Source organism: Schistocerca serialis, chromosome 4 (genome assembly GCF_023864345.2).
Source record: "Schistocerca serialis cubense isolate TAMUIC-IGC-003099 chromosome 4, iqSchSeri2.2, whole genome shotgun sequence".
Classification (NCBI taxonomy): Eukaryota; Metazoa; Arthropoda; class Insecta; order Orthoptera; family Acrididae; genus Schistocerca; species Schistocerca serialis.
In genome coordinates this window covers 48,883,764-48,910,723 of record NC_064641.1, presented here as the reverse complement: position 1 = coordinate 48,910,723, position 26,960 = coordinate 48,883,764, and positions in this window count along the sequence as shown.

The window sequence follows — 26,960 nt, the reverse complement described above, 5'->3', positions numbered from 1 at the left end:
CTTCAAACTTTGTACACCTTTAGTAAGCACTTAAAACAACATAAAGTGCAAGTAGTAAAGTGCAATACTCTGCTAATCCCGAGAAAATCGCAAGAAAAGTTTTACGCGTCTTTTATGTGTCGTATGTATCTGCGCCTAGGTAGTAGTGAAATGGTTAGCGTTTGAGCTTCGGAAAACGAACCCGTGTAAGATGAGGGTCCGACTCCCGTTCGAAAATAAAGTTTAATCTATAGTTTTTTTCAACACTGGTCATGTATGATTTGCATCCAATCTATCGGAAGAAAGAGAAATTTTTAAAAATATTTTCCTTAGAAACTCCGAATATTCGTTGCAAATGCGGGAAAACTGCTTTCATTCGATGTAGTGGATGCCATGTCAATTTAGGTTTTCCACGTCTGTATGACAAATATCATCCTGCAAATCCTGCTATCTGTGATGTCGAGAGCACATCCGACGAGTAATTACATACTAGTGGTCTGGCACACTGTGACTTAGTATATTAGTAAATAATGTCATTCGCATTATTTTTAATCGAGGTCTGATTTGGGCTTTCCAAGCCTGTCCCTCGTCCTTGAAAATTAAATTAAAATATTAAATAGCCAAATAACATACGAAATTCACTGCAACTTGATGAAAATACATGTGGTTTCGTCTATTATGTTATCACTAAAATGTAATATAAATTAAATAATGTTAGCAGTGCTGAAAAAACAGCGGGATTCGAATCATCGCCTCGTCCTCAGTCTTCTTTCTGGCCGTATGACCACACTGACAACTTACAGGCAACTCTTTCGCACGGATATATCATATATATTATAGAGGCGTAAAACTTCTCTTGCGATTTTCTCGGAATTGCCAGAGTAGTGTGCCTTACCATTTGCACATAACGTTTTCTTAATAGCCCACTAAAGGTGTATAAAGTTTGGAGTAAATCCGTGATCCCAACGTCGTGGCCAGCCCTTGCGAGTGGTAATGGGGTTACGGTATTTTAAACGATCCCAGAACTATTTGAGGTTAACGTAGGTTCATCACACAAAATATTAGTCACTCCGTTAGAAGAGCAAATTGTTCACTTGGAGCGCGGCAGATAGCGTAGAACGGGCACCAGGCGATCACGTGACCGATCTCCAGTAACGTCTCACTGCAGTGGACTCGTGTGTACGTTCCAATTTGATGTACGGAATCAGCGCAGTTACGTGGATTGACGTGGAGACGCAAGATGGCAGGCAGCAGCTGTCGTGTCGCACGCTCCCATAACCATAAAATGATTGAAGTTGTCCGCCTTGCTGGTGTATCAACGCAGACTGCCCAACGTGTCTACAAGGTTCAAATGGCTCCAAGCACTATGGGACTTAACATCTGAGGTCATCAATCTTCTAGACTTAGAAATACTTAAACCTAAGGACATCACACACATCCATGCCCGAGGCAGGATTCGAACCCGCGACCGTAGCTACAGCGGGCTTCCACACTGAAGCGTCTAGCACCGTTCGGCCACAGAGGCAGGCTATCTACAAGGATTGTCATACCATTAGCAGCTTTGTAACACGGCAAAAGAACAGTGACATAAGAAGTAGTTCAAGCAGGATGTTTCGGAAGTGTTTTTCGTACCAGGACACGGGCCCCATGATTCAGGTAACCATGAACGTGGAACAGGATGTTTATTCCAACATTCTCAATGAACAAATGTTGCCATTTCTTCCACATCCTTATAATGAGTAGCTGGTGGGCTTTCTGCCTTCCAAGTTGACAACAGGCACGGTCACAGGGCTTTTAAGGACACAACACCCTTGCATGTGGGGTGTAACGCGTATAGGTGAAGATATTTTTATATTGGTAACTTAATTTGTACACACGTCAGTGTGTTGGTTGTTTTTCCTCTGTATCGAACAATCTTCACACAAACACGGCACACAGTTTACTACCTGATGTTTTCCGCATGGTCGTCCACACTGTGGACTAACCGTTTTGCGTCCGTGTGTCCACACTTCAATACCTGACATGCTGCCCAGCGACAATTAAGTATTAATGGCATGTTCTCGCCACGTGTACTTGCAGGCACTCAGCAACCTGAAGACATACGATGTGTAATAGCTATAACTATTAGTCTGCAAATAAGTTAAATACTGATGTAATAGTGTTCACGACACCGCCCTCAGTCACCAGTAGAAATACCTGCACTTATACCCGTTACACCCTATATAATGATTGCCCTATGGGATGTGAATGTAACATATCCTATAATATGAAGTTTATTACTGACACCAACAATGCCTTTCAGAAAGTAAAGCAAAACAGGGGCCAAATGCGCAACTTCTGCGTGAGACATGTCTTCGTTAGGACGTAAAGCCGGCCGCGGTGGTCTAGCGGTTCTAGGCGCTCACTCCGGAACCGCGGGACTGCTACGGTCGCAGGTTCGAATCCTGCCTCGGGCATGGATGTGTGTGATGTCCTTAGGTTAGTTAGGTTTAAGTAGTTCTAAGTTCTAGGGCACTGATGACCACAGATGTTAAGTCCCATAGTGCTCAGAGCCATTTGAACCATTTTAGGACGTAAATGTAGTTTTTCTCAACTTTAATAATTTCAGAGCGTAATTGTGGTACACAGTAACAGTGACGTTGTATTTTTACATACGACGGGCGTTCGATACGTAACGCAATACATTTTTTTCTGCCAGTTTGTTGGACGATATCGCAGCATATTCGTGCTTCTGCCCCTACAGTTACATGAAATTCCGACAGATTGCGTCGCGATACGTAGTCTTCAAAATGGCATCTGTAACAGAGGTGTGCTGCAGAGCTGTCATTGAGTTTCTTTTGGTGAAAAATAAGAGCATTGCAGATATTCACAGTTGCTTGCAGAATATCTACGCAGACCTAGAAGTGGTGAGCAAAAGCACGGTGAGTCGTTGGGCGAAGTGGTGGTGGTGGTGGTGGTGGTGGTGGTGGTTAGTGTTTAACTTCCCGTCGACAACGAGGTCATTAGAGACGGAGCGCAAGCTCGGGTTAGGGAAGGATTGGGAAGGAAATCGGCCGTGCCCTTTCAAAGGAACCATCCCGGCATTTGCCTGAAACGATTTAGGAAAATCACGGAAAACCGTGTCTGTCATCATCGCAACAAGGTCGCGCAGACGTGTCCGATCTCTCGCATGCTGGCCGGCCGTAGGCAGCTGTGACTCCTACAGTGTTGGAACGTGCAGACACTCTCACTCGAGGAGATCGACGGATCACAATCAGACAACTCGCTGCTCAACTGGACTTTTCTGTTGATAGTGCTGATACTCTCGTCCACCATATGGGTACTAAAAGATGTGTGTCGGCCCGGTTCCACACCGCCTAACAGAGGACGATAAAGTGCACCGAAGCCCTACCGGAGGGAATTGCTTGCGAAAAAACAGGTGATCGTGATAATTTTTTGTCGAACATAGCCACAGGATATGAGACATCGCTTAGAACCAGAAACAAAACGACAGTCCATGGAGCGGTCCCACATCACCTCCCCTCCGAAAGGAAAGTCCAAAGAAGCACCCTCAGTCGGTGAAGTCATAGCGACCGTCTTCTCGGACACTGAAGACGTTATTCCGCTTGATGTCCTCCACTATGATGCAACGATCAACTCTGAAGTGTACTGTGCTATCCTCAGGAAATTAAGGGGCTCCGGAACGCCCTATACTTGCAATGTTAAAATAACGCTTATAAATTACATCTTTCCTCACAAAGTATTTGAGGTAGGAAGTTGAACTTTTTACAGATTATTTATTGGAATATGGGCTACAACTGAACACAGGGATTTTACAAAATTTTAGTTCAGTTATTAAAGATGATTTTTTTTCAATTGTAATGAAAATTCACAACATTTTTTTGCGATTTTTTATTTATATATTCAAAAATATACAGCTTTTTGGAAAAAGGCTGTGTTAAATTATGCAGAAGGTACTGTGTAACATTTACTGAAAGTTTGAAACAAATATGTTTGGAAGATCCTTAGAAAACATGTAATTAGTATGAGAAAATAAACGTTTTGGGAATCGAGCGACAAAGATTGGATTAACTTTTTAGTGCATTCCAGGTCCATAGTATGGATTATCTTCATCCTCTGCAAACTCCTCCTCCAGCTTCCTCTTGTTCCTCCTCCTGTTTACTCTTGCTTGTACACTCCTGGAAATGGAAAAAAGAACACATTGACACCGGTGTGTCAGACCCACCATACTTGCTCCGGACACTACGAGAGGGCTGTACAAGCAATGATCACACGCACGGCACAGCGGACACACCAGGAACCGCGGTGTTGGCCGTCGAATGGCGCTAGCTGCGCAACATTTGTGCACCGCCGCCGTCAGTGTCAGCCAGTTTGCCGTGGCATACGGAGCTCCACCGCAGTCTTTAACACTGGTAGCATGCCGCGACAACGTGGACGTGAACCGTATGTGCAGTTGACGGACTTCGAACGAGGGCGTATAGTGGGCATGCGGGAGGCCGGGTGGACGTACCGCCGAATTGCTCAACACGTGGGGCGTGAGGTCTCCACAGTACATCGATGTTGTCGCCAGTGGTCGGCGGAAGGTGCACGTGCCCGTCGACCTGGGACCGGACCGCAGCGACGCACGGATGCACGCCAAGACCGTAGGATCCTACGCAGTGCCGTAGGGGACCGCACCGCCACTTCCCAGCAAATTAGGGACACTGTTGCTCCTGGAGTATCGGCGAGGACCATTCGCAACCGTCTCCATGAAGCTGGGCTACGGTCCCGCACACCGTTAGGCCGTCTTCCGCTCACGCCCCAACATCGTGCAGCCCGCCTCCAGTGGTGTCGCGACAGGCGTCAATGGAGGGACGAATGGAGACGTGTCGTCTTCAGCGATGAGAGTCGCTTCTGCCTTGGTGCCAATGATGGTCGTATGCGTGTTTGGCGCCGTGCAGGTGAGCGCCACAATCAGGACTGCATACGACCGAGGCACACAGGGCCAACACCCGGCATCATGGTGTGGGGAGCGATCTCCTACACTGGCCGTACACCACTGGTGATCGTCGAGGGGACACTGAATAGTGCACGGTACATCCAAACCGTCATCGAACCCATCGTTCTACCATTCCTAGACCGGCAAGGGAACTTGCTGTTCCAACAGGACAATGCACGTCCGCATGTATCCCGTGCCACCCAACGTGCTCTAGAAGGTGTAAGTCAACTACCCTGGCCAGCAAGATCTCCGGATCTGTCCCCCATTGAGCATGTTTGGGACTGGATGAAGCGTCGTCTCACGCGGTCTGCACGTCCAGCATGAACGCTGGTCCAACTGAGGCGCCAGGTGGAAATGGCATGGCAAGCCGTTCCACAGGACTACATCCAGCATCTCTACGATCGTCTCCATGGGAGAATAGCAGCCTGCATTGCTGCGAAAGGTGGATATACACTGTACTAGTGCCGACATTGTGCATGCTCTGTTGCCTGTGTCTATGTGCCTGTGGTTCTGTCAGTGTGATCATGTGATGTATCTGACCCCAGGAATGTGTCAATAAAGTTTCCCCTTCCTGGGACAATGAGTTCACGGTGTTCTTATTTCAATTTCCAGGAGTGTATTTCTAGACTCTTTACAGCCCTGTCTGCAGCCCGAAGGCGTTCCTTGTCTAAAGCAAGCATCGCTCGTTGTTGTGTTCGTAGATTTTGCTACCATTTTCTTCAGTTGCAGTTACTGCAACACTGTTCCAAAAGGTGGTCATGTATGAACACTTATCACATTTCAGTTGTGTTTCACTAGCAAGTCCTACATGCTTTATTATGGAGAGTTCCAGACCAACTTCACTACAATGAATACATCTTACACAGTTTGAAAAAATTCCTTTGAGAACCGACATATCAAATATTTCATTCACATCCGATTCGCCCATAAAACATTCATAGTTTTCACTCATTGAACCAAGCTTCTTCTGTGAAGTATTTTCTTTCCCACTTTGACTGCTATGGGCAGGTGTACTTGAGAGTTTAGGTTCACTCACTTGGTTATCGTCTTTATTGTTTACAGTAATAACACATACCTTTGGCTTTCCAACATTTCTCCTTTTCTTAAAAGCCTTCAGACGATTTCTAATAACTTTACTTTTACTCATTATTATACTTCAACAAAACAGAGACTCAAGAAACAGAATTAATTACGAATATTTTCGAGATAACGACAGAGTAAATAAACATGAAACAATCGACAATCACACCAACGATATATATTGAACCATCACAGGTTAGCCACAACACATACTTTATCTCACATCACTAAAATGTACCTGATGAACACGGACGTTAATAATAACACCATTTGACAGCAGTTTAACAGCGCCACAGTGGGTCACGCCCATGTAGAACACATTTCAAAAAAAAATTAAAAATAGTTGTAGTCTTCGGAATTGAATAAATTATATATCTATTAAAAGGTAATAGTCTGCAGATTCAGAAAACGCAAAAAAGTAAAAATTGAACTTTTCATAATTTTGAGCCTTTCCGGAGCCCCTTAAAGAATCGACTTCAGCGTCGTGCAATCGAATTTTATTTCCATGACAATGCAAGGCTTCACACAACTTTGCGACCCTAGAGGAGCTCACAAAGCTTCATTGGACTGTTCATCCTCACCCACCCTACAGCCTGGATCTCGCACCTTCCGACTTCCATCTGCTTGGCCCAATGAAGGATGCACTCCACGGGAAGCAATATGTGGGTGGTGGAGAGGTTACTGATGTAGCAAACCGTTGTCTCCGACATGGACCAGTAAAGTGGTACCAAACGAGTAAACAGACCCTCACAGTAAGGCGGTGTAAGACCGTCGCATTGAACGGAGATCACGGTTTTGCAGCCAAAAGAATGGGAAGTAATATGATGTATTGGAACCCTGAATAAAAGCAACCTACTTTCAGAGAAATATGGCACCTCGTATGTTTCTTTGTCCATAAATAAACAGCGATTCAGTTAAAATCAGATTTCATCAACCTAACATAGTCACTGTACGATCCCAGAGTAGATGACTAAAAGGAAATATACTGAGTCAGGACTTGAAGAAGAAGGTACTACGCATACAGCCATCATACGAGAATTTCTAGTTTGATAAACACTCAGGCATCGTATCGCACCGCGACTGGCCCGTTAAATTGCCCGATATGAATTCCATTAAAAATGTGAGAGACTATTAGGAATTGAGGGTGAAATGTAGCAGTCAATATTCTCACAATTTGTGAGCTGTACTGGGTCTAGTCATCAATGAGCGACCTCAGCTGGATATGGCATACCTGAAGAAGTTTTTAACCAGGTACACTAACTGACTACCCAAATTGTTTCATGACATTCTACTTTCCATCATCTTTAAATGACGAACAATTGTGCGAGATCGATGAATAACCCTTTTCAACAACCAGTTTTCCATGTAGTCATTATACATCCTTGTGAAGAAATGGTTGAGCACTTGCAATTGTTCATAAAGCACACTCATGCTTATAAATTAAGGACAATGCTAATACATGGTCAAACAACATGGTGGGGGTTTGCGGGTTTAAATCACCTCAGGGTATGACCATGCGGTGCATTTGACCTGCGGTCGTCACACGGTGGCACTGGCAGTAGTCCACACACGCAGAAGTGTGTTGGTGCATGTCAGAGTACGGTGCAGCGAGTAAGTGTGCACACGTTTTCAGACGTGCTAATGTTGAAAATGGCTCAAAGAGCACATATTGATGACGTTATGGGGGGTAGAATACTAGGGCGATTGGAGACTGCTCAAACACAGCAGGTCGTAGCACGGGCCCTCCGTGTGCCACAAAGTGTGATCTCAAGATTATGGCAACGATTCCAGCAGACAGGAAACGTGTCCAGGTGCTACAGTACGGGACGCCCACAGTATACAACACCACAAGAAGAGCTGTATCTCACCATCAGTGCCCGCAGGTAGCCTTGCTCGGGACCTTGCCGCAGCCACTGGAACAGTTGTCTCCAGACACACAGTCTACAGACGACTGAAGAGACATGGTTTATTCGCCCAGAGACGTGCAAGGTGCATTCCACTGACCCCTGGTCACAGGAGGGCCCGTAAAGCCTGGTGTCAAAAACAAAATACATGGTCATTGGAACAGTGGTCCCAGGTTATGTTCACGGACGACTCCAGGTATAGTCTGAACAGTGATTCTCGCCGGGTTTACGTCTAGCGTAAACCAGGAACCAGATACCAAACTCTTAATGTCCTTGAAAGGGACATGTATGGAGGTCGTGGTTTGATGGTGTGGGGTGGGATTATGACTGGTGCACGTACACCCCTGCTTGTCTTTGACAGAGGAACTATAACAGACCAGGTGTATCGGGACGTCGTTTTGCACCAGTATGCCCGCCTTTTCAGGGGTGCAGTGGGTCCCACCTCCTCCTGATGGATGAGAACGCACGGCCCCACCGAGCTGCCATCGTGGAGGAGTACCTTGAAACAGAAGATATCAGGCGAATGGAGTGGCCTGCCTGTTCTCCAGACCTAAACTCCATCGAGCACGTCTGGGATGCTCTCGGTCGACGTATCGCTGCACGTCTTCAAACCCCTACGACACTTCAGGAGCTCCGACAGGCACTGGTGCAAGAATGGCAGGCTATACCCCAGCAGCTGCTCGACCACCTGATCCAGAGTATGCCATCCCGTTGTGCGGCCTGTGTACGTGTGCATGGTGATCATATTCCATAATGATGTCGGGGTACATGCGCAGCAAACAGTGGCGTTTTGTAACACATGTGTTTCGTGACTGTTTTCTCAAATTATCACCAACACCGTGGAATTACAGATCTGTGTCGTGTGTGTTCCCAATGTCGCTATGCTATTAGCGCCAGTTTTGTGTAGTGCCACGTTGTGTGGCACCACATTCTGCAATTATCCTTAATTTATGAGCGTGAGTGTAAATACACCGGCGGAAAAAAATCCGAACTCCAAGAAATAATAAATGTAGAGTAATGAAATATCGGGAATACATTTGTCTAGATAACATATTTAAGTGACTGACGTTACAAGTTCACAGGTTAATGTAAACGTGAGGAAAGTCATTGCAAATATGAAATACTGGTACATTAATAACCACTGTAACCACCAGAATGTAGAACGCAGAGACAGAAATGTGCATGCATTGTGACCTTCAGGTGCCGAACGTCAGTTAGTGGGATGCAGTTCTATGTCTGCTGCACGTGGTCGGTCAATACAGGGACGGTTAATGATGGTTGTGGGCGACACTGGAGTTGTCGTGCAATGACCACTCATATGTGCTCGATTGGACACAGATCTGATGATCGATCACGGTAAGACAATGTGTCGACACTCTGTAAAGGACGTAGAGTTACAAAATGGTTCAAATGGCTCTGAGCACTACTGGACTCAACATCGGAGGAACTTAGAACTACTTAAACCTAACTAACCTAAGGACATCACACACATCCATGCCCGAGGCAGGATTCGAACCTGCGACCGTAGCGGTCGCGCGGTTCCAGATTGAAGCGCCTAGAACCGCTCGGCCTCCCCGGCCACCCCGGCGTACAGTTACAACAGCGGTATTCGGGCGAAGGTTATCTTATTGGAAAACACCCCCTAGAATTCTGTTCATGAGTAGCTGCAAAACAGGTCGAATCACGGTCATGGTGCTTGGGATAACCCGATAGTGCTCCTGCTGTCATACGAAATCAACACTCCAGACCATAACTCCAGACAGTAACTCCAGTGTGTCTAGGCCACAGACGGGTTGCAGCAAGCGCTCACCTGGCGTCCTTCTAACCAAGTATAACACCCCAAATATAGAGCCCCTAATGACATCCCTCTTGACAGTAAAATTAGTTATTCTGACCTTGACGGTAGCTACTGGCAACAAAATATTAACACTATTGAAAGTCTGACCAACAGAAATACTGGGGAACTAACAACATCTATTCCAAGGAAAGAACTAAATGAAAGACTATCAGATGATCACTTAATCTATTAACCATGAAACTCTAAATAAAGAATTCGAAATATATGAGAAGATTAAAGCCCACACGAGATAAAGTGATCGGAGATAACATTTACCCAAGAAAAGAGTTGTAGCCGCATCGAGCTGTAAGTTCGCTGCGACTACAATGAAAAACTTCAGTAGAGATGTTAATTCGCTCGCTTGTAGACGTCGCGATAGAAGCACGCTTATTGACCGATACTAGATTGTTTCAGACCGATCTGGAATTTTAAAGTTTTTCAAGTATCGTCTTGACGTATTAGTCAAAGTTCTGAAAGAAAGTGAAAGAAAATTACCGTTTAGCCAGACAACAGAACAAATATTGTATGCGAGGGAAAAGTAACTCGTGTGATACTCTACAAATAGACCTGAGTAGGAAACATATTCACGCAATCATGAAGAATTCACAGGTACGCCGTGTTGTCGGAAGCTGTAGTCAATGTCAGAATTTCTGATGTAAATCGTAGCTTCAATTCCATGAATGACAGATCGATGTCCTTTCCAATGCAGTGGTTAGATAATTCAGAAACTCAATAAGCTCAGTTGTAACTATAATACTTCGTGTCGTCTACATCATTTAAGTCGACTTTATTGTGTAACTGTGAAATAATTATTTTCTTGATAGAAAGCCGAAACTAAAGGTGATTGAGTGACATTATTAACAGTGAACAATAATTGAACATTTTATTACGACGCTTTCTGTACGTTATTGAGAGAGTACATTATCTTTGGATTTACGACGCAGGAGTTGTTGAATTAGCACCGTAGCGAAGCATTAACGACGCTATAATACTTCACAAATCAACATCCTCGGAAGACTATAATGTGGCATCGGCTTGAATGGTGGAACTTATTATTCGAGATATCGTATTATCTATGTTTGAAAATTCATTTGCAAACCGGGTATAAAAACGACTTATCAAGTTCGCGTAAGCTTATAAGCCCGTCGCGAACATAAGGATATTTGGTTTACTGTTTCAGGTAAAGGGAGTTGTTGCGGTACCGAGTGGTTCAGTCGCTGGGTGTAGCAGTAAAGAGGGAAGACAACCTTCGAACATCATTGCTGCAGTTATAAGCGAGGGCCGCTTATACACAACTCGCCATTAAAATTGCTACACCACGAAGATGACGTGCTACAGACGTGAAATTTAACCAACAGGAAGAAAATGTTGTGATATGCAATGATTAGCTTTTCAGAGCATTCACACAACATTGGCGCCGGTGGCGACACCTACAACGTGCTGACATGAGGAAAGTATCCAACCGATTTCTCATGCCCGAACAGCAGTTGATCGGCGTTGCATGGTGAAATGTTGTTGTGATGCCTCGTGTAAGGAGGAGACATGCGTACCATCACGTTTCCCACTTTGATAAAGGTCGGATTGTAGCCTATCGCGATTGCGGTTTGTCGTATCACGACATTGCTGCTCGCGTTGGTCGAGATCCAATGACTGTTAACAGAATATGGAATCGGTGGGTTCAGGAGGATAATACGGAACGCCGTGCTGGATCCCAACAGCCTCGTATTCCTAGCAGTCGAGATGACGCATCTTATTCGCATGGCTGTAACGGATCGTGCAGCCACGTCTCGATCCTTGAGTCAACAGATGGAGATGTTTGCAAGACAACAACCATCTACACGAACAGGTCGACGACGTTTGCAGCAGCATGGACTATCAGGTCGGGGACCATGGCTGCGGTTACCCTTGACTCTGCATCACAGACAGGAACGCCTACGATGGTGTACTCAACGACGAACCTGGGTGCACAAATGGCAAAATGTCATTTCTCGGATGAATCGAGGTTCTGTTTACAGCACCATGATGGTCGCATCCGTGTTTGGCGACATCGCGGTGAACGCACATTAGAAGCGTGTATTCGTCATCGCCATACTGGCGTATCACCCGGCGTGATGGTATGGGGTGCCATTGTTTACATGTCTCGGTCACCTCTTGTTCGCATTGACGGCACTCTGAACAGTGGACGTTGCATTTCAGATGAGTTACGACCCGTGGCTCTACCCTTCATTCGATCGCTGCGAAACCCTACATTTCAGCAGGATAATGCACGACCGCATGTTGCAGGTCCTGTACGGGCTTTTCTGGATACAGCAAATGTTCGACTGCTGCCCTGGCCTGCACATTCTCCAGATCTCTCACCAACTGAAAACGTCTGGTCAATGGTGGCCGAGCAACTGACTCGTCACAATACGCCAGTCACTACTCTTGATGAACTGTGGTATCGTGTTGAAGCTGCATGCGCAGCTGTACCTGTACACGCCATCCAAGCTCTGTTTGACTCAGTGCCCAGGCGTATCAAGGCCGTTATTACGGCCAGAGGTGGTTGTACTGAGTACTGATTTCTCAAGATCTATGCACCCAAATTGCGTGAAAATGCAATCACATGTCAGTTCTAGTATAATACAGGGTGATTCAAAAAGAATACCACAACTTTAGGAATTTAAAATTCTGCAACGACAAAAGGCAGAGCTAAGCACTATCTGTCGACGAATTAAGGGAGCTATAAAGTTTCATTTAGTTGTACATTTGTTCGCTTGAGGCGCTGTTGACTAGGCGTCAGCGTCAGTTGATGCTAAGATGGCGACCGCTCAACAGAAAGCTTTTTGTGTTATTGAGTACGGCAGAAGTGAATCGACGAAAGTCAACCGTCACAATGTCTGTATATGGGGCACTGAGAATCCGCGGGAAACAACTCAGTATGAACGTGACTCGCCTAAGGTGAACGTTTTCTGTGCCATTTCAGCCAATAAAGTTTTTGGTCCCTTTTTCTTCGAAGGTGCAACTGTAACTGGACTACAGTATCTGGAGATGTTAGAGAATTGGCTGTTCCCTCAGCTCGAACAAGAAGCACAACAATTCGTATTTCAGCAGGATGGAGCGCCACCACATTGGCACTTATCTGTCCGTAACTACCTGAACGTCAACTACCCGAGGCGATGGATCGGCCGCCAGGCAGCCCGTGACAGAGCACTTCATCACTGGCCTCCAAGAAGCCCTGATCTTACCCCCTGCGATTTTTTCTTATGGGGGTATGTTAAGGATATGGTGTTTCGGCCACCTCTCCCAGCCACCATTGATGATTTGAAACGAGAAATAACAGCAGCTATCCAAACTGTTACGCCTGATACGCTACAGAGAGTGTGGAACGAGTTGGAGTATCGGGTGGATATTGCTCGAGTGTCTGGAGGGGGCCATATTGAACATCTCTGAACTTGTTTTTGAATGAAAAAAAACCTTTTTAAATACTCTTTGTAATGATGTATAACAGAAAGTTATATTATGTTTCTTTCATTAAATACACATTTTTAAAGTTGTGGTATTCTTTTTGAATCACCCTGTATATTCGTCCAATAAATACCCGTTTTTCATCTGCATTTCTTCTTGGTGTAGCAATTTTAATGGCCAGTAGTGTACATTTCGGCGTGCTGCTCCATCGATACGCGAATATCTGTTAAAGGGAGATAGTATCTGAAACCAAACAAACGAAGCGAGGAGTTTGTATTAACAGTTACAGATCGGAGTTGTCGCGATCGACGGACGCCGACCTGTGTCAACCAGACTTGAACAACCATCCCTAACGAGCCAACACACACACACACACACACACACACACACACACACACACCACACAAGGCAGAACCGGTTTTCATCAGAAAACACAACAGATCCCCCACTCTGCCCTCCAATAGCTCTCGTTTGACACCACTGAAGACGCAAGCGGTGGTGGTTGGAGTCAGTGGAACGCACGCAGCAGGGCATCTGGCTCGGAGCTGACTTTAAAGTAACCGGTTTGCAACAGTTCGCTGTGTCACTGTTGTGCCAACCGATGTGGAATTGCTGCTGCAGACGGAGTATTATGCACCACAGCCATACGTCGAACATGGCGGTCTTCCTTCTCGGTAGTGCCACGTGGTCGTTCGGAGCCCGGTCTTCCTGCGCTCGTACCTTCCCATGACCAGCGTTGCCAGCAATCATGTACAGTGGCTACATTTCTGCGAAGTCTTTATACAATATCGTGAAGCGAACATCCACCTTTTCGTAGCCCTATTACGCGATTCCGTTCAAACTCGGTGTGCTGCTGAGAATGATGTCTTCGTCGTTTAAAAAGCATCCTTGTCTAACATCAACTCACTACGTCAAATCTCAAAGATGACTAGCGCTCACGACCCTTACAGTGCGTTTCCAAAGTAAACGTAATTGGCATCCACATAGTGAAGCTGGACTGGAGCGAAACTTTAATAAGCTTCACCTTTTACATGTAAAAACACGGCTACCAACTTTCGTTTATCTCCTTTTTGGTACTGGGATTTTTTTCGTCGTTTTAGTTCTCACCCTCATGTCACATTTTGTGTGCGCACGTCCCGACTGCGTGGAGTCTCTTTCTATACATGTCCGCAGCTCGTGGTCTCGCTGTCGCGTTCTCGCTTCCCGAGCACGGGATCCCGGGTTCTATTCCCGGCAGGGTCAGGGATTTTCACCTACCTCGAGATGACTGAGTGTTTGTGTTGTCCTCATCATTTCACCGTCATTCATGAAAGTGGCGAGATTGGGCAGAGCAAAGGTTGGGAATTTGTTTGGGCACGGATAACCGCGCAGTTGAGTGCCCCACAAACCAAACATCATCATCATCATCATCTTTCTATACAGCACGGCTGTAAACAGTCGGGGCTCCCTTTCGTCGCCATTTCACCGTAGCCTGGTTATGCCTGTGCGCTGCAGTCGTGGATTGTGCCGCTGGTCCCGGCGGAGGTTCGAGTCCTCCCACGGGCATGGGTGTGTGTGTTTGTCCTTAGGATAATTTAGGTTAAGTAGTGTGTAAGCTTAGGGACTGATGACCTAAGCAGATAAGTCCCATAAGATTTCACACACCTAGATGCTCTGATCCTTTGGAGATCCAGTGACGAGGCGTCAGTGGTGGGTCGGCGCTGTGGTGGCACGACGCTATTGTGAGACAAGCCTTCCCATTTTATCTGCTGGGTACAACTCAGTTACAAATTTAGGACCTGTTTTCGTAAAACAGCCACTGCGACTTCCTGGCATCACGGCAGTGGGTGCACGGGAGGTGTCTCGTCTTTGGAGGGATGTAATCGGCTGAGTAGGAAAGGAGACCCTTCTTCTCGACAAAACTATTCTTCACAACTATTCTGCGACATGTTCTCTGTTACCGTCTAGCCTACGGCCACAACTACCCACATAAGGGGTGGTACAATTTGATTGACCACTCACTAAACTTCAGGTGGATTGGGACAACAACTTCACGTTTCTCTCCCCTGGACGCTTTTGATTGAACGTAGGAAACTACCCATTTCTATTAGAAACTGAGATGGGAAGTACGAAGGACATTCTTGTGATAAACTCCGAGAGGAGCGGAAATGTATTCTCGTGGCTAGCTTTTTTGAACAGCAGTCCTGGAGACATTAGTGCTGCCATACTTCAGTCCTGGCAGCCGGTCCCGAGTGGTGCAGATTTTGTGCTCCTGAGAGACGAGTCGAATGGGTGCTGACGCTGTCTTCAGTCTATGATGACGGACGCTCAATTTCTAAAATATGGCATTGCTAAGTAAGACGCTGCATCCGAGCCGAGTATGTGTAGCTCCACGGAACTTATGGAGCCGTGGGTTTTTCTTCGTTTCATTCTGCTAATTCAACTAGCCGCTTCTCTTTAACTCGTGAATGGACAACAGACTCGTGCTTACTCATCCATTGCCAAGCAGATGTAATTTCACCTTGTACCTGCTTAACTAACATTTCCATTGTACAATACGGTCAAAGCAACTGTTTTTGTACCGCACCGCGAAGATGTTGAGCGAACTCATTTCCAGTGATGTCTTTCGTTCCATCTTACTTGTTTACCTTGAGGTCCAAACAACGTACCATGTCCACTGCATATGTTTTTTGAAGGTGTTAATCAAAATTCAGAGGTCCCTTCAAGATGTAAATAACGCGTAGAATCATTTCTGCTAATGTGTTACTTAAGCCAAATGTTTAATAATCTAATAACCTGGAGTTATAGTTTCCCTTACGTAGTTAGACTCAACCACCAGCACCCTCAAAGAATCAAGGCCACACGTTGTTAGTGTAGTATCTCCTAGGGAGACTAATTGTTTTTTGTCTGGATTTCTTATTAGGTTCCATACACTGCATGTAGGATCTCCCACACCTTTAGGGGTAAAATAGTACAGGCAACAAAGTACCTTCAGGTAAGGATTTTGAGATCAGGAACCAATGTGAATACATCAGGCAGGACGAGGCCATCAATGAGACACGTCGTTGTAAACTGCAACTATATTGTCTGCATGTTTTCAAAACAACATACGATCGTCTGCGATATATCCAAGAAGGATTTTTTTCCTACTGTGTTACATGAAGTCGTTGATGTATGAAACAACAGGAGTAACTGAAAAGGATCTTTAGTAGGGTCGTGGCTACCTGTGTCATTGAACAAATGGAAACAAATTAGTGAAACTTAGGCTTCTGACAACATTTCGAATGTTAAAATAACTTACAGGAACGCAGCCTGGATGTTCACTGTATGCCGAAGGTCTTTCCTGGCTGAAAACAGCTGTCACTGAGAATATGCCCTAAAATTTTATTCTACACTCCTGGGAATGGAAAAAAGAACACATTGACAGCGGTGTGTCAGACCCACCATACTTGCTCCGGACACTGCGAGAGGGCTGTACAAGCAATGATCACACGCACGGCACAGCGGACACACCAGGAACCGCGGTGTTGGCCGTCGAATGGCGCTAGCTGCGCAGCATTTGTGCACCGCCGCCGTCAGTGTCAGCCAGTTTGTCGTGGCATACGGAGCTCCATCGCAGTCTTTAACACTGGTAGCATGCCGCGACAGCGTGGACGTGAACCGTATGTGCAGTTGACGGACTTTGAGCGAGGGCGTATAGTGGGCATGCGGGAGGCCGGGTGGACGTACCGCCAAATTGCTCAACACGTGGGGCGTGAGGTCTCCACAGTACATCGATGTTGTCGCCAGTGGTCGGCGGAAGGTGCACGTGCCCGTCGACCGGGACCGGACCGCAGCGACGCACGGATGCACGCCAAGACCGTAGGATCCTACGCAGTGCCGTAGGGGACCGCACCCCCACTTCCCAGCAAATTAGGGACACTGTTGCTCCTGGGGTATCGGCGAGGACCATTCGCAAAAGTCTCCATGAAGCTGGGCTACGGTCCCGCACAACGTTAGGCCGTCTTCCGCTCACGCCCCAACATCGTGCAGCCCGCCTCCAGTGGTGTCGCGACAGGCGTGAATGGAGGGACGAATGGAGACGTGTCGTCTTCAGCGATGAGAGTCGCTTCTGCCTTGGTGCCAATGATGGTCGTATGCGTGTTTGGCGCCGTGCAGGTGAGCGCCACAATCAGGACTGCATACGACCGAGGCACACAGGGCCAACACCCGGCATCATGGTGTGGGGAGCGATCTCCTACACTGGCCGTACACCACTGGTGATCGTCGAGGGGACACGGTACATCCAAACCGTCATCGAACCCATTGTTCTACCATTCCTAGACCGGCAAGGGAACTTGCTGTTCCAACAGGACAATGCACGTCCGCATGTATCCCGTGCCACCCAACGTACTCTAGAAGGTGTAAGTCAACTACCCTGGCCAGCAAGATCTCCGGATCTGTCCCCCATTGAGCATGTTTGGGACTGGATGAAGCGTCGTCTCACGCGGTCTGCACGTCCAGCACGAACGCTGGTCCTACTGAGGCGCCAGGTGGAAATGGCATGGCAAGCCGTTCCACAGAACTACATCCAGCATCTCTACGATCGTCTCCATGGGAGAATAGCAGCCTGCATTGCTGCGAAAGGTGGATATACACTGTACTAGTGCCGACATTGTGCATGCTCTGTTGCCTGTGTCTATGTGCCTGTGGTTTTGTCAATGTGATCATGTGATGTATCTGAGCCCAGGAATGTATCAAAGTTTCCCCTTCCTGGGACAATGAATTCACGGTGTTCTTATTTCAATTTCCAGGAGTGTACATTGAACAGCTTTCTGTGAGCATAAGTTGTCATTATAAGCTGTAAGATGTTCATTTAAATCAAAATTAAATATTAATTTCGGGCCTTTGCTTCCGCATCGCAACATGCTCAGGTTTTGATGCGCCTCCATATGTATGATATTTTTTTCATGGCTTCTGGCAATTTTATTTCATTAACAATACAAAGTAACCCACCGCCTTGAAATGTAAGGTGAGTCGGGTGCTTCTAAATCTAACAGCAAATACTTCTCACTAATCCGATCTTACTGGTACACAGTTGTTGATGCTTTTTTAAATAATATAAAGAACATAACATATAAAAATTTCTCCAAGGTAACAGTTTCTTTAAAATAATATATTCCTTTCTTAAATAACGCTTTATAAAATAATATAAAGAGCATAATACACAAAAATTTCTCTAAGGGTACAGCGAATTAAATGCTTAACAATTGTTTAAATGGTTCTACACTACTGGTTATTCAAATTGCTAGACCACAAATATGACGTGCAACAGACGCGAAATTTAACCGACAGGAAGAAGATACTGTGATATGCAAATGATTAGCTTTACAGAGCATTTACACAACGTTGGCGCCGGTGGCGACACCTACAACGTGCTGACATGAGGAAAGTTTCCAACCGATTTCTCAAACACAAACAGCAGCTGACCGGCGTTGCATGGTGAAATGTTGTGATGCCTCATGTAAGGCGGAGAAATGCGTACCATCACGTTTCCGACTTTGATAAAGGTCGGATTGTAGCCTATCGCGATTGCGGTTTATCGTATCGCGACATTGCTGCTCGCGTTGGTCGAGATCCAGTGACTGTTAGCAGAATATGGAATCGGTGGGTTCAGGAGGGTAATACGGAACGCCGTGCTGGACCCCAACAGCCTCATATCACTAGCAGTCGAGATGACAGGCACCTTATGCGCATGGCTGTAACGGATCGTGCAGCCACGTCTCGATCCCCGAGTCAACAGATGCGAACGTTTGCAAGACAACAACCATCTGCATGAACAGTTGGACGACGTTTGCCGCAGCATGGACTATCAGCTCGGAGACCACGGCTGCGGTTAACCTTGACGCTGCATCATAGACAGGAACGCCTGCGATGGTGTACTCAACGACGAACCTGGTTGCACGAATGGCAAAACGTCATTTTTTCGGATGAATCAAGGTTCTGTTTACAGCATCATGATGGTCGCATCCGTGTTTGGCGACATCGTGATGAACGCACATTGGAAGCGTGTATTCGTTATTGCCATACTGGCGTATCATCCGGCGTGATGGTATGGGGTGCCATTGGTTACACGTCTCGGTCACCTCTTGTTCATACTGACGGCATTTCAACGGTGGACGTCACATTTCAGATGTGTTACGACCCGTGGCTCTACCCGTCATTCGATCCCTGCGAAACCCTACATTTCAGCAGGATAATGCACGACCGTATGTAGCAGGTCCTGTACGGGCCTTTCTGGATACAGAAAATGTTCGACTGCTGCCCTGGCCAGCACATTCTCCAGATCTCTCACCAACTGAAAACGTCTGGTCAATGGTGGCCGAGCAACTGGCTCGTCACAATACGCCAGTCACTACTCTTGATGAACTGTAGTATCGTGTTGAAGCTGCATGGACAGCAGTACCTGTACACGCCGTCCAAGCTCTGTTTGACTCAATGCCCAGGCGTATCAAGGCCGTTATTACGGCGAGAGGTGGTTGTTCTGGGTACTGATTTCTCAGGATCTATGCACCTAAACTGCGTGAAAATCTAATCACATGTCAGTTCTAGTATAATATATTCGTCCACTGAATATCCGTTTATCTACTGCATTTCTTCTTGGCGTAGCAATTTTAATGGCCAGTAGCATATATAGTTTGTTTCTGCCTAGTGGATAAGAATATAATTTATATAATGCAAATGTCAAAGAAAAAGAAATATAAAATGTAATACAATAACTGTGGTGACAATAATTTACAATACGTTGAGGGAAGTGATGTACTGTATTTGGATGTGTAATATAGTCTAAGTAGCATGTTGGTTGATATTGGCCTATTTCTACCTATTTCAGGTGAGAAGGTCTCAATAGAAGCTCGAGCTATTCTCATCTTAAATGGTTTGTGCTTACGTAAGATCTGTACTCAAAGGTGTGTAACGCCGTGTACCCGAGCCAGTGAGATGGGGCGATGGTAAGACACTGACGTCGCATTCTCCATAAAATTAACGCGGCCGATTTCCTTCTACACACTTCCCTAATGTGCACTTGTGCTCCGTCTCTATTGATATCACTCTCCTGACTGATTTGATTTGGCCCGCTCTTTCTACTTGAGCTCCAAGTGCTCAGTTATTTATTGAATCTATTCCAAACTCCGTCTTTCCATACAGTTTGTACCTTCCTCAGATCCCTCTAGTACCTCTCGCGTGATTTATGATAATATAAAATATTTTTCTGTTTCTTTTTATATGAACGTCGTCATTACGTGTTGGGCTCTTCTCAAAATTAATTGCTAATTTGGTTATTAATTTAATTGTGATGTTTTTCTTAGCTTTGAATAAAATTGCTTTTTGTAAGACGGTTTGTTCAATGAAAGTTAATCCTTTGCAGAATCATTAATCACCTTAATAATTGTAAGACACACGGATCTTGTAGCATGTTACATATAAGTTCAAAAATGAAATACACTTCTTTAGGTTCTTGCCTCGGATAAACATTTCTGCTCAAACATGAGATCTCTGATTATTACTTGCATTTGCCCAAACACGTGCGAGAGAATCATTTCTTACCATTTTCTTTCGTAATGCGGAGTCGTGGCTCTGGATCACGGCTGTTAAACTGAAAATAAAAATCTTAAAGCTATGTCTTCCGTTGTAGCGGCTGGCAGCTGTGGAAAAAATGTGTATTGTAAATGAAGCGGGTGAATAATTCGCTTCCGCTAATTTCATAAAGTAAAATTGCCACGTAATGGCGGCTGTGGCTGCAACAGCGGCTGCAACTGTTGAGCTGAAAATAACTTGAATTATTGATATTCAAAGGAAGCGGACATGAGACAGGGCACACCTCTTACAATTAAAAGTGAATAATAGCATGAAACTAATATATTATCTGATTTTAAGTACAATAATGCTTACATTCAACAGCACACGCCAAGATGTCCGACTACTCGCATCGAAGACAAGAGAGACGGTGATAACGGATAAAAGATGACAGAAGATGGTTCCTTTTCCATCTGCGTAGTCCATTATCATCAGAGTGCACCTATTTTATTCTATGCACTCGAAAATTACGCACAGAATTTTATATGATCATAATAACAAAAATACACATGACATAAAATTACATATCGCCTGAGCGGTTAATGTTCACGTGTAATCCAATATAATTTTTTTTTTTTTTCAAATACCACTTTCAGGTTTTTGTAATATCTCTACTGCGGACAGTACATGACACAAAAGTTATTCTCTGATATTAACAAATGTGATATAATCCTATCCGCCTTGCTTTCAGTGTTTTTAATTATGTTCCTTCCTCCGCCGATTTTGCGAAGAACTTCTTCATTATATTCTTACCAGACCACCTAATTTTCAACAACCTTCTATAGTACCACATGTCAAATGCTTCGATTATTTCATCTCCAGTTTTCGCATTATTCACCATCATACAATGCTGTGCTTTAAAAGTGCATCCACAAAAATTTCTTCCTAAAATTAAGGTCTATATTTGATATGAGCAGACTTCTTTTGACCGGGAATGCTGTCTTTACCCGTGCTAGTCTGCTTTTTATGTCCTTCTCATTAAATTCATCACATGTTACACCGGCGGAAAAAAAATCGCAACACGACAATATAATTAATGTAGAGTAAATAATTTTCGGGGATACATTTGTCTAGGTAACATACAAGGTGTACAACTTTGCTTCCGCCGTTTGCCGATAGGTGGCGACAACGGTAAGTAGCGCTCGAAAGAAACAGATCGCAGACGTCAGGCAGTTAGCCTGGACCTCGGTCAACATAACGTCATTCGAACATCAGTCGGTTTGTGTCTGCATCATAAAGTTGTTCTTGATTTAAAATGTCAGTTTACGAGCCTAATTCTCGTCATTTGAGAGAGGTGTTACTGTTTTGTTTCAATACGAACAAATCAGCGGCTGAGTCTCATCGAATGCTCTCAAGTACGTATGATAAGGACGCTATTAGTGATATAATGTGTTGAGAGTGGTTTCAACGCTTCAAGAACGGTAATTTTAACGTCATGGACTGGCATAGAGGTGGAAGAGAGAATGTTTTCGAAGATGCAGGACTGGAGACATTACTGAGTGAAGACTCGCGTCATACTCAAGAAGAATTGGCACGATTAGTGGGAGTGACACAGCGAGCCATTTCAAAACGTCTCAAGGCTATGGGCATGATTCAAAAAGAAGGAACTTGGGTCCCCGTGTGAGCTGAAACCAAGAGACGTTGAACAGCGTTTGTGTGTTTGTGAACAGTTGCTCCAGAGGCAAAAACGGAAGGGATTTCTGCATCGCATTGTTACTGGGGATGAAAAATGGGTTCATTACGTTAACCCTAAACGCAAAAAATCATGGGGATATCCCGGCCATGCTTCCACGTCGACGGCCAAACCGAATATTCACGGCTCCAAGATCATGCTCTGCATTTGGTGGGACCAGCTCGGCGTCGTGTACTATGAGGCGTTAAAACCAAGTGAAACATTCACAGGTGCTCGTTATCGAACGCAATTAATGCGTTTGAACAGAGCATTAAAAGACAAACGGCCGCAATACAGCGAGAGGCACGATAAAGTGATTTTGCAGCACGACAACGCTCGACCACACGTTGCAAAAGAGGTCAAAACGTACTTGGAAACGTTAAAATGGGGAGTCCTACACCACCTGCCGTGTTCTCCAGACATTGTTCCCTCTGACTATCACCTTATCACCTGTTTAGATCAATGGCGCGTGGCCTGACTGACTAACACTTCCGATCTCATGAAGAAGACACGAATTGGATCGATTGTGGATCCCTTCAAAAGATTAACAATTTTTTTCTGCGCGGAATTCGTACACTGCCCAAAAGATGGGAGAAATTAGTGACCAGCGTTGGAAAATACTTTGAATGAAACACATGTAACCAAATTGTTTCATTAAAGCCTCAAATGTTGGGGGGAAAACGGCGGAAGCAAAGTTCTATGCCTTGTACTTGAGTTATTAACATTGCAAAAACACAGGTTACAGGTTAATGTGAGCACGAGATAAGCCACTGAGAAAGTGAAATGCTGGTACATTAATAATCAGTGTAACCGCCAGAATGTCGAATGTAAGCATGCAAATATGCATGCATAGTATCGCACAGGTGCTGGATGTCAGTTTGTGGGACGAAGTTCCATGCCTGTTGCGCTTGATCGTTCAATGAATGGACGGTTAATGCTGTTTGTGGATGACGCTGGAATTGTCTCATATGTCTGACTGTGGTGCCAACCGCTGCTCAAATTGCTCCAGCAGATACAGTACGATGCGTTATAGCCATACGTCGAACACGATGGTGTACCCTATGAGCAGTGCCACCTGACCGTCGAGAGGTCGGTCTTCTTGTGACAATACCTTCCCGTGATAACCACTGCCAGCAATCATATACAGTGGCTGCATTCCTGCCAAGTCTTTCTGCAGTATCGTGAAAGGGTCATCCACCTTTTCGTAGCCCTATTACGCGACCCCACTCAGACTCAGCGAGGAGTTGATAATGACATGTTTGTCGCCTTAGAGGCATTCTCGAATAACATCACCTCAGCACGTCCAGTTTGTGCACTCGTGGTCTAATGACTAGCGTTGCTGCCTCTGGATAACGGGGTCCCGGGTTCCATTCTCAGCCGGGTTGGGGATTTTCTCTGCCCGGGGACTGGGTGTTTGTGTTATCCTCATCACTTCATCATCATTCTTGATAGTGGCTAGTTTGGACTGTATAAAAAAATTGGGGCTTTGTACGGGCGCTAATGGTCGCGCAGTTGAGCGTCCTACAAACCAAACATTGTAAGTAGCGTGAGTAAAGGGTCGCTATGTGTAAGGTGGCTGATGCGCACTTTGAATAAGAAAATGTTATCTGACATGGAAGTCAACGTAAAAGATTGGGTCCCGACCAACTCTAGCCACACGACAAATAAGAGTCTGGGCTGAGTCGGAAGATTACTTAATTTATTCATAAGAAAAACTCATCAAAGGACATTCATTGTAAAGGCGCTCATAAAGAATGGGATGTAATTATTGATATGACTCCGGCATTGTTCACGTGAATCAAATATTAAAATAAAGCAAAGAGTGCGTGGACACCTTGCATAAGAGCAACGTTCCTGAGAACAAGATTTATTCTAAAGAATTTCTTCAAAATAAAAAGGGAACACTAATTATTGGCTCTGTGCGCATGGAAACGATGTGGATGGGCTAACAAGGAAAACTACAAGCTAAATGGCGTAGGTAACGGAGACGTAACATCGGTACACTGGATAAGATTGGAGATAAAAATATTTATTCCTTAAAACATTGATGTAAGGCATCTACATAACTGCTGTTGCCTGGCAATTAAGTACAATTGCTTGTGAAACGCTATACGATTCACAACATACTCGCGTGCCCACATGGTTTGCGGAGACACAATTTCTACGTACCGTGGCGAAATCTTAGTAACATTAAACCAGGCAAACTCTAATATTAACCGACGTGGATGGTTTCCAACGGACACCTACTAATGAAACAAAGACGATTCACGAAGAGGCGAAAATTACCGGAGTTCGGAAAACAATAGACTGCACACACACGCAGTCGCAGGCACACAAAACTTCACACTGAACCGAGGGCGCACTTCCTACGTGAGATCGTTTCAACATATGCAATTCCTTGTGCTACCTTTTTCTTACGGACCAAAGTCTGCATTAGGAATCAAACTGAGAATCTGCAAAAGCGTTGCATTCCTTGCTGCGACCCAGTAAATCAGTCTCTATAAGACGAGACGCGAGACCCATAGCTCAAAGCTCCCCTCACGCTATGAGACAACGTGCCACGCGGTTGTCAACTCACCCTTCTTCGAAGAGACTGCGGCTGCAGACCCTCAGCGAGCTGGAACCAGACTGACCGTCTCACACCCTCCAACGTCTCCCACGCGACCCCGTGGCCAGGAAAACCCAGAGATAAGGCTTCCGCCACCAACCTAAAGCTGGGTTTACACTAGCAAGTCGCTTGTAGAAGTTATTGCTGTAAGTTATTGCTAGCCACTTGCAGCTGTGTTTACACAGCAGCGCAAGAATTAAGCAAGATCCTTCGGCAAGTTCTTTGGCAAGAAGCTTGCGTCAACAACTTGCTGATACTGTTTACATATGCTTTCAGTACCAGTACGAGTGTCAGCCGAAGTGTAAAATGACAAGTAGGCGGGTGAGATATGCTGCAGCTCTTGTAATTGTAATTCAAAACGTGAAAAAGAAAAAGAGAAGTATTTGGGTTAGAGAGTAGATAATGAGAAGAACGTAAAATGGTGCCTGTAACAACCTTTTGCAAGAATTTAGTATCGAGAGCGTGGATAATTTTGAAAACTTTTGCAGAATGCCCTCAAATGATCTGGAGTATCTGTTTGATTGTAATATCACCCGTCATATCAAAACGAGACACAAACTTCGGTACTGCTATTTCAGCAAAGGAACGTTTGCTAGTCACTCTATAATTTATAGCTACCGGTGAGCTACGAATAAAATAGGCATTTCATTTATTTATGTGAAACATACAACCAAAAAAAGTTTGAATTTTGAAATCTTTTCTTTGTAGGAGACTCATACAAGTCCCTAATGTACTTGTTTCATATTCCCGTCAGCACGATTTCTCTGATCATACCCGATGTATGTAGAGCCATTTTTAACGTCTTGAAAAGGGAAAATTATTTGAAGGTATGTGAAAACACAACAATGAAATTAAATTTTTATTGAAATAAACTGCAATTTACAGAATGACATGCTTATAAAAATGTTTTCTTTTTCTAATGCTCATAAAATGGAAAGTGACAAGCTAACTAAATAGAACAGGTAATAATTACACATCGCCTTTTTCTCGTAGACTCCTAAAACAACAAGCGAGTGGATACAGGTGGCAAAGGGGTTGTGTCTTCAAGTTATACTACTTTCTATGTACTTCTTTTATAGATATGTCGAATATCGACGAGATTTCATTCAATGCGCTCATCTTCTTCACTCTATCCTTAAAGTCTCGGTTATGCACGTTCCGTATTTCGGGGTAGCTCTCCGCGGCTTCAATAAAGTGTTCTGTATCCTGCTTCATACATTCCCGTTACCCCTCCATTTCTGAAATTTGTATGTTTATAATACGAAAGATGGTTGCATAAAATTAAGTCACCACATTAAGTAAAATGTTAAATATGAGTGTTATGCAGACGACATACACTCCTGGAAATTGAAATAAGAACACCGTGAATTCATTGTCCCAGGAAGGGGAAACTTTATTGACACATTCCTGGGGTCAGATACATCACATGATCACACTGACAGAACCACAGGCACATAGACACAGGCAACAGAGCATGCACAATGTCGGCACTAGTACAGTGTATATCCACCTTTCGCAGCAATGCAGGCTGCTATTCTCCCATGGAGACGATCGTAGAGATGCTGGATGTAGTCCTGTGGAACGGCTTGTCATGCCATTTCCACCTGGCGCCTCAGTTGGACCAGCGTTCGTGCTGGACGTGCAGACCGCGTGAGACGACGCTTCATCCATTCCCAAACATGCTCAATGGGGGACAGATCCGGAGATCTTGCTGGCCAGGGTAGTTGACTTACACCTTCTAGAGCACGTTGGGTGGCACGGGATACATGCGGACGTGCATTGTCCTGTTGGAACAGCAAGTTCCCTTGCCGGTCTAGGAATGGTAGAACGATGGGTTCGATGACGGTTTGGATGTACCGTGCACT